Below are 9,560 nucleotides of genomic sequence, written 5' to 3'. Positions count from 1 at the left end.
AATTAGATTTAATTCCTATATTTTATATTTTTTACTATTTATTTGTTTAGGTACCAGGGATTGAACCCAGGCGTGATTTATCCCTGAGCCGAATCTCCAACCCCTTTTTTATATTTTATTTAGAGACAGGGTCTCACTGAGTTGCTGATGCTGGCTATGAACTCATGGTCCTCCTACCTTAGCCTCCTGAGCTGTTGAAATTACAGGTGCGTGCCACTGTGCCTGGCTGTTTACCCATATTTTAAATCTATATAACCATAAAAGAATTTTTAAATTTTACTTAATAGAAGAATACTCTTAAAATATTTGTCATTACTATGGCGTTTCTTTCCCCACAGAAAGGGACAATGGGATAACTATTTTTCACAACTGATTGGAAAAACTTTCCATTCAGTTTTGACTAACTTAATTTTTCATCTAGAGGATTACCTGACCCATAAAAGTGTTAGTTCAAGTTTTCATGTTTTGATAGCATAGCATTCCAGAAATATCCCAAATAGTGAGATAAGGTAAAAGCAATATCATGAAACTTTAAAGAAATGTTACTACATATAACATAAATGAACATAACTGTAACACTAGAACACACCGTCCCTATAGACTCTTTAGGAGTCAAGACCTTATTAAACTAAGAGGCAAAAGTTACATTGGAAGACACTGAACTGAGTCATTTTGTGTCCCGCCTATTCTATTTATTATTATTACCATTTTATCTTTCCAAATGTTTCCTGGTCTTGTGCATTCCTATTCAAATGGATTCCAGGAGGTAATTCCCTTTCCTGCTTAAATGGCTCAACAATTGGTCAGTCATCATTTTGTCATTTTTGTGAAAATACTGATGACTGTCCACAGAATGAGCTGCTGTTCTCAGGACATATCCTTCCTGTGAACAAAAGATGCCTAACAGCGCTGGGCTCAAAAACCCAGCTGCCAACTCCAGACTGGCAGCCAGCCAAAGCGAGCTGGGACTGGAATCAGGGAGTTGGGGCTTCTTGGCACGGGTGGTACATTAATTATGTGCATGATTTTGATGAGAAGATTAGAGGCCATGTTGCTGCTCTCTATTCTGCTCCTAACTTGCCGGCACACATCATACCTTTGTTATTTTACCCATAAAACAAAAATGAGAGGTAGAACTAACACTTCGTTGCCTTTATCTGTCATATCTGTATTTTGCCCTCCCATAATCAGGTTCTGAAGGGCAAGAATTATGACATGCGTCTCTTCACACCCAGCACAGTGCCTGTTGCACAGCAAGTGTAAACATGCTTATAGAGAGCAACGAAATTTTCAGAAAAAAGTACTAAGTGAGCTAGTCAATTTTAGATGTCTACATTTTATTTATTTAAAATAACGAAACAACACTGTGTGACCCCACTAGAGTGATTTTTTAAAAATTATTTAATTTTCCTTTTCAGTACTGAAAATTGAACCCAGGGGTTTTATACCACTGAGCTGCATCCCTCGCCCCTTTTTATTTTTCATTTTGAGACAGGTTCTCACCTTGTTGCCCAGGCTGGCCTTGAATTTACAATCTGAATATCCTGTAACACCCAGAAATCTCGGGCTTCAAAATAGTGCTGATTCAGCAATTCACTGGGCTGAGCCAAACCAAGATTCCCTCTTAGATGTTTCTCCTTTCACTTCTCTTTTTAAATAATATAGGTGCGTTCTCTCTGTATTTTATATGCCAAGGATGTGCCATAACTATGTTAGGAATATGTAGTTTCTAAGTTCTTCCCCTTTCTTAGCTTAAGTAATTCTCCACTTTTATAGCCTCAACCTAGTGTGATGATGAAGAGGTGGAGGTAATTCACACAGTCCCGGTTCCGCCCCTAGGAAGAACCCTGCAGTCCAATTCAAAAGAGTGCCCCAAGGAGCATCTGGGGCACAGAATGGGCTTGGCAGAAATACATTTGCTGTCCCTGTCTAGCTGGGAATTTCTTTCATTCTTTCACTCCCCTGACCCTGGCACTAGTGATTGAACCACCCAGGGCTACTCTGCCACTGACCTATACCCCCAACCCCTTTTAATTTTTATTTTGATACAGGGTCTCACTAAATTTCTGAGGCTGACCTCCTGCTCATGGTCCTCCTGTCTCAGCCTCCTGAGTTACTGGAATTATAGGTGTGTAAAACTGTCCTGACGTGTTCAACTTCATTTCTTTTCCCCTGCTTCTTGTGGCACTCATGAAGAATATTTAAAGACATTAGATCCACAGTTATTAACTATCCAGGACTTTGGATGCATCACCTTTTTTAGTATTCCAACTCCAGAGAGAACTTCATGGTACATGTGAGCGACAATGACTTTATTGTTACTTCTCTATTTATTTGCTTATTTATTTTAATTTTGCATTTTGGAACAGGGTCTAGCTAAATTGCTTAGAGCCTGGCTAAGTTGTTGAGACTGGCCTTGAACTTGGAATCCTCCTGCTTCAGCCTCCTGAGTCTCTGGGATTACAGACACACACCACTATGCTGGCTTTACTTTATGTATTTGTTTATTTGTTTTTTCTGGTACTGGGGATGGACCTTATGCATGCTAGGCAAGCACTCTATCACTAAGCCACATCCCCAGCCCTTCTAATTTGTTTAAAAAGTAATTGGCATTCATCAGTACATAACCTAAGGTCCCATTAAAATTCAAAAAGAATTGCCTTCAACAATTGCTCAAATGCTTCATCATTGAAGAAGTATTTTATTTGCTGGGATGATCCTTCATAAACCATAACATGCCAGAAGAGAATTCTGTTAGCAGTTAATAGTATTTTAAATTTTCTTCTTTTTGGCATATTGGCATTTACTACAAGGAACATCTGTTGCATTTCAAATAGAGAATAAATTGCACACTAGGCAATGTGCTAGGAATTTTACATGTATTATATTCTTAAATTCTCCTGACCATCTTTGAGATACTATTATTAATCCACTTCACAGAAAAGGAAACAGAAGCCATTGAGGTTAAATAACTTACCTGGTTCGGCTTGGCTGCTTGGCTTTAAACAAACCGCTAATTCTCTTGGGATCTCAGTTTTATAGGCCATAAAACTAAGATAGGATCTACCTCATCAGATGTAAGATTAAAAAAAGAATGCCAACTGTGAGGGAGTTCTCGTGTGAAACACCTGGTCTAGAAAAAAAAAAAAAAAAAAAAAAACAGCACTTTTTTTCTTTTTAAATTCTTTGCAGGTGTCGAGTACAATTAAAATAGACCCTTCAGCAGAGGTGTGCAAGAGCTAGCTCAGATGCTGATTGACTACATCTCCTCTGAACTTAAAGCCCACTCTCTTCAGTGTGGAGTCTTAAAATTGGCCACATTGGGGGTCAGAAACAAATTCCCACAAATCAGGTCCTCTCTCCCTGGAGAGCCTGTTGTTCGATATTTATTAGCACACCACACTTCCTAGATTGAGAGATGATGGATATACTAGTCTGGCTCAAATTCAGGCTTTATTTATTTATTTAGGTGGAGTGATTCATAATTTGGCTTTATATGTCATGAGGCCTCTTTTCCCAGTGAAGGAATTCCAAGAATGGCAAAACAGTCCCAGAAAAAAAAAGAAAAAAAAAGAAAAAAAAAGACTTTTTCTCATTTCAGCTGTTTAAATCTGATTAGGAAAACACAATATTCTACATACAGCCTGTTTGTTGATATGAACTTTTTTTGTTTTTATTAAATCTCTTTACTGCCTGTTGTTGCCCAAAAGGGCCCGGATTAATAATTTTTATGAATAACTCATTTCGTTTGTCATACTTGTTCTTTGGAGTGGCTACTTCATTAACCAGACAATATTTCTTCTCCTGTGGGACCATATACTTGTAGGAATGGTTGGCAAAGGAAATGAAGATATTTTATCAAAACAGGACAGTATTAGTTGACATCATTTCAGTGGTTGGTGTTCAACCCTGAAAAGTTTGCTTTGTCTCTGATAAAACGTTGGTGCCTCCCTCATTCTGGCTGAAGAAATGGAGAAACTATTGGTTCACTGAGGACCTCCTGAAACTCAAGCTTAAATGCAGTAGGGGACTGAAGGTAAGAGTCCTACTTCCCCACTCCCACCCCACATCTTCAACTGTTTCCAAAAACTTGGTCCTTGTCCCCGAAGTCAATCCAATAATGAGGACATGGTTTTAAGGAAAAGGAAAAGGGTTTATTGCTTTGTTAAGCAAAAGAAAAGCACGGGGGATCTCCTGTGAGTCTCCCCATCAGGAATTTTTCAAAGAGGCGATTGGAAGGTTACATTTCACCGGTTCTCTGTTGGAGTTGTAATTCATTTGTTAATTTGGGAGAGAGTCATTTCTTAGATCTTCAGGTGCCATCCCCCAAATCTGGATTACTTCATTCCTGAGGTGGGTGTGTGCTCAAGGACAGATGACTCTCTGCCTCGGATGGGGAAGAAAGGTAATCTTGTGTCCTCTGAGATTTGGGTGGGTGGGGTCAGGCAGGAAGAGAGGAAGAGAAAGAAACATGCCCTTTTAAAGATAAGTTGCAGGGCTGGGGAGATAGCTCAGTCTGTAGAGTGCTTGCCTTGCAAGCAGAAGGCCCTGGGTTCAATCCTTAGCACCGCCAAAAAAAAAAAAAAAAAAAAAGTGGCAGGGGAGCAAGGGCCACATCCAAAGCATAAAGTGGACCACTGTCACACAACCTCCTGGCTGTGCTTGCTGACCATTCTCCAGTGGGTCCTAGCTTGCCATCTTTCCTGTATTTTGACATAGAGATCACTCTGCTTCATCCATAGTTACCCAGACTGGGAAGCAAAGCTAGGCTGAGCTCCGATTGATTCTGGGGTAACCACCTGATCAGAAGGAAGCCGATCATCTTATCTCAGACCCTAGTTCCAAATAAGGTCACATTCACTGATAAGGAGTTAGGACTCGAACAATCTTTTGAGGGACACAATTCACCCTGATAACATACTAAGAAGAAAGTATTTGAGGAAGATTCTTTGTGAATAATCAGTCCAAATCCAACATGAATCAACAGAGAAATAGGCAGAACATACGTCCAGAGGAAAACAGGACAGCCCTGAAAAATGGAAAGTGCAGTTTCCACTCCATCACTTTCCCCACTCACTCGCCCATTTTCTTCTTTATGTTTGTTCACTTGAGTGACTTTCTGTTTCTATACTGTAAAAACATTGGAACCCTGACCACAATGACTTTTCCAAAGTCATTATGGAACAAAAGGTGACTCCTAAAAGCATGTTCACCAACCAGAAGAAAAATGAGAAGTTGGCAAGGTGCAATGCTGCACACCTATAATCCCCCCAGTAGCTCTGGAGGCTGAGGCAGGAGGATTATAAGTTCAAGACTAGCCTCAGCAGTTTAGTGAGGCCCTAAGCAACTTAGGAAGACCCTGTCTCAAAATTAAAAAATAAAAAGGGCTGGGGATATAGCTCAGTGGTTAAGTGACCCTGGGTTCAATCTCCAGTGTACAACCTCTCCCCACAAAAATATTTTGTGACAGGGTCTCACTAAATTGCTGAGGCTGGCCTTAAACATGGGATCCTCCTGCCTCAGGTTCTTGAGTCTCTGAGATTACAAGTGTATACCACCAGGCTCAGATCCTCCTGATGTTCTAGTTTGCATTTCCCCCCAGAGCAAACTTGAGGCAAAGTCTTGTATGGAAAGTAGTTTGCTTATGACATGATCTTGGGAAGTATTGGCACAAAGAAGGGGACAGGAAAGGAGAAATGCCAGTAAAGAGTGTGTAAATCAGTGGTGTAAAGATGGTAAATGTTTAATACGGGCTCTCTAGGAAAAAAATCTGATTTGTAGGATTTGCCGATTTTCATGACATAGATATTTCTGCCATGGCCATTTTCCAGCCGTCAATGTGACATTACTGAGTGGAGTTGAGACAAGAGGCGAGATTTTGTACCATTATTTAGTATTCCTGTCGAATGAATACAATAGATATGAATAACTTTACGAGTGATTAGCATTGGTGAGTTTGCATATGTATTACCTTTGCTTTTAATAGACTTTATTTTAGTAATGTCTCCCATGGAGAGCTGCTGTAAGCTGGCTCTAGCATAACCCATAAGAGACCTACTGCTCTGGGAGACTGGGGCCCAATCCTTCCACACCTGCCTTCCTTGCTGTGTAGACAGTTGTTAGAGGGCCTCTTATGGAAGCATGACTTTTGCATACCTGCTGGCTTGCCCTACTTAAGGCAGTGGCCAGAGAATATTTCTGTGCAGAGAGAAGAAGCAGGAAGCCATAAACATAAGGGAGTTGTGTGTAGGGCAGGTTGAGGACCACAGGGGCACTAATAGAATCTGCTTCCTAGAAAACAGGGCTTTATGTATGTATTTATTGTTACTAGGCAATTGAACTTAGGGGCCCTTTACCACTGAGCAGTATCTCCAGCCCATTTTATTTTTTTTATTTTGAAACAGGGTCTCACTAAATGGCTTAGGGCCTCACTGAATTGCTGAGGTTGGCCTTGAATTTTGCCATCCTCTTGCCTCCGCCTCCGGAGTCACTGGGATTACAGGTGCACCTTGCCAGAATCAGAGAATACTTGTCTTGAGTTCTGTTAATAGAGCTCTCTGACCAGAAAGCTCATACATTCCTACAGCTCCTAAGCTGTGCTGTTTTTCTTGTACTTCTCAGAGCTTGATTCGCAGCTATTTCTTTACAGCTATTCCCAGTTCCTGAAAAATCCCACCCTACCTCTCCATTTGAGTTCCTATAATAAACTACCACAGGCTGTGTGGCCTACAAACAACAGGAATTTATTTCTCACAATCCTAGAGATTGAAGAACTCAAGATTAAGATACTGGCAAAATTTGGTGTCTGGTAAGGGCTATTTTCTGGTTCATAAATGGTTCTCTGGGGTCTCTTCTTATAAGGGTACAAATTCCTTCATAAGGTCTCCTCTTTCATGACTTAATCACCTTCCAAAGGCTTTGTCTCCCAAATGCTTTTTATTTTTTATTCTGAGACAGGGTCTTGCTAAATTTCCAAGGCTGGTCTTGAATTCACAGTCCTTTTGCTGTAGCCTCCTGGGATTACAGGAGTGCACCACTGTGCCTGGCTGGGATTAGGATTTTAACAGGTGAATGTGGATGGGGGACACATATATTCAAACCGTGGTGCCTTTACCAGCAACTTTAGCATGCAGGTAAATCATCCAGAGATCTTGTTAAATGCAGACTGTGGATTAGTATTTCCAAAATGAAGCTTGGAATTCTTCAGTTCTTTACAAGCTCTAAATGATGCCTTTTGCACCTATGATTCCATCTGTCCCCTTAGGTGCTTGGATTATACAAGATATTTTCTCTTTTTGTTACTGGGGATTGCACCTAGGAGCCATATCCTCAGCCCTTTCTATTTTATTTTATTTTTTATATGCTGAGGCTGGCCTTGAATTTGTAATCCTCCCAGCCTACAGTCTCTGGGATTATAAGCGTGCACCACTGCACTTGATTTGGGCAATATATTTTCAAGAGCTCTCGTTGATGGAGCACTGACCAAACTTCAAGGTGATGCCTGTACAAGCCGAGGCCCGGAGGTCTGGCCAGTGCTGAGGGCGACGGGGTCCTGCAAAGACTTCAATCCAAAGGTCATGGCAAAACACCTGAAGTTCATTGCCAGGACTGTGATGGTAAAGGAAGGGAGCGTGGAGGGTGCATACAGGACCCTGAACAGAATCCTCAGCATGGATGGGCTCATTGAGGACATTAAACAACAGATACTATGAGAAACCTTGCCTCAAAGGACAGCCAGAAAGCCATGAAAACTGCCGGTGGATCTACAACATGGAAATGGCTCGAAAGCTCAACTTTTTGATGCGAAAGAATGGGGCAGATCCATGGCAGGGCTGCTGAAACGTGGATTGGAGGCCCACATCATTTGTCTCCACCTCTTTCTCTACAATAAACTCAAATCATGTATATGCATTGGTCAGCAGTAGACCCTCTTTCTTATTAGGCGAAAGAGAGACTGAAACCAAAAGTAGTCTAGGAGTAGAATGGTGGTTGCCAAAGGATAGGGACGGGGGCAATCAGGAATCGTTTAATGGGTAGAGTGTCAGTTTGCAAATCTGAAAACATGCTGAAGATAGATGGCGGTGATGGTTGCTCCTCTGATCCCACCAACTCAGCAGGCTAAGGCAGAAGGATCAGAAGTTCAAGGCCAACCTCAGCAATTTAGCCTGGCCATAAACAACTTAGCAAGACACTGTCTCAGAATAAAAAGGGCTGGGGCTCAGTATTAAAGTATCTCTGGGTTCAATTCCCAGTACCCAAAACAAAAAAAATATTATAGTAGCATCCAACATCATTGGGTTACCCATTACACAAAAGTACTAGTCACTGCAGATTACCCGGTGCTGTAATCCTGGGTTTATATTTCTTCCTCAATCTTTATAGGCCAGCTGACTAACTGGTCACTTTACATAATGACTCATGAAAACAAACCAAAAGTGGGAAAATATTTACACAGAAGGTAATACCAAACATCAAGACTGTATCATATCTTCCAATTCCATTCACCTTTTTCCAAATCATACTTGTAGCGAGACCTTGAATAACTGACCTAACTCTAGTGGTATTGCCCCTTCCCCTTCCTTCTTTCCTCCCTTCCTTCTTCTTTCTTTCCTTCCTTCCTTCCTCCCTCCCTCCCTCCCTCCTTCCCTCCTTCCTTCTTCCTTCCTTCCTTCCTTCCTTCCTTCCTTCCTTCCTTCCTTCCTTCCTTCCTTCCGTACCGGGGATTGAACCCAGGGTCGCTCAACCACTGAACCATATCCCCATGCCTGTAATCCCAGCAACTCAGGAGGCAGAGGCAGTAGCATCCCAAGTTCAAAGCCAGCCTCAGCAATTTTGTGAGGCTGTAAACAATTTAGTGAGACCCTGTCTCAAAATAAAATATAAAAAGGACTGGGGATTTGGTTCAGAGATTAAGTGCCCCTGGGTTCAATCCTTGATATCAAAAAATAAATAAATAAATAAATAAAAGGGAGGTGGTCTCACTAAGTTGCTTAGGGCTTCACTAAATTGCTGAGGCTGGTTTTGAACTTGCAATTCTCCTGCCTCAGCTTCCCGTGCTACTGGGATTACAGGTAAGTGCCACACACCTGGCCCCACTTACGCTATTTCTATAGCTGATGTTGGGGCTCAAAAAAGATACCCCAAAGTGAGGATCTCAGAAGCAGTGTCAGAAGCAAAATATCCCTCTGATCTCTTGTTCTGCTCTCTTTCTCACTCTTCATCTTCCCTCAAGGCAAGCCATAGAAAATAGAATCCTCCCAAGGCATGTCCTAGAAATCAGAATCCCTTTTGTAAAAACCAGCCATAAAACCTAAAGATATTACTCTAATCTTTCCCACCTTTCTGTGAAAAAGCAGCCTGTAAAGAAATTAAGACTCTGGTCAGGTGTGATGGCGCACACCTGTAATCCCAGTGACTAAGGAGGCTTAGGCAGGAGGGTCACAAGTTGGAGGCCAGCCTCAACAATTTAGTGAGGCCTTAAGCAACTTAGCCAGACCCTGTCTCAAAAATAAAAAGGGCTGGGGATATGGCTAAGTGGTAAATTGTCTCTGGGTTCAATT

At 41.5% G+C, this 9,560-nt stretch overlaps 1 pseudogene across 1 annotated transcript; it reads left to right on the top strand.

Moving 5' to 3' along the window:
• Window positions 1-7,577: 7,577 nt before the first annotated feature.
• Window positions 7,578-7,907, top strand: LOC306653264 (small ribosomal subunit protein bS21m-like; annotated as a pseudogene). Its single transcript has one exon. The product of its transcript is annotated as a small ribosomal subunit protein bS21m-like (transcript).
• Window positions 7,908-9,560: the final 1,653 nt, after the last annotated feature.

This window comes from Sciurus vulgaris (genome assembly GCF_902686455.1).
Source record: "Sciurus vulgaris genome assembly, chromosome: 2".
Classification (NCBI taxonomy): Eukaryota; Metazoa; Chordata; class Mammalia; order Rodentia; family Sciuridae; genus Sciurus; species Sciurus vulgaris.
This window is presented reverse-complemented; position numbering and strand designations above follow the sequence as displayed.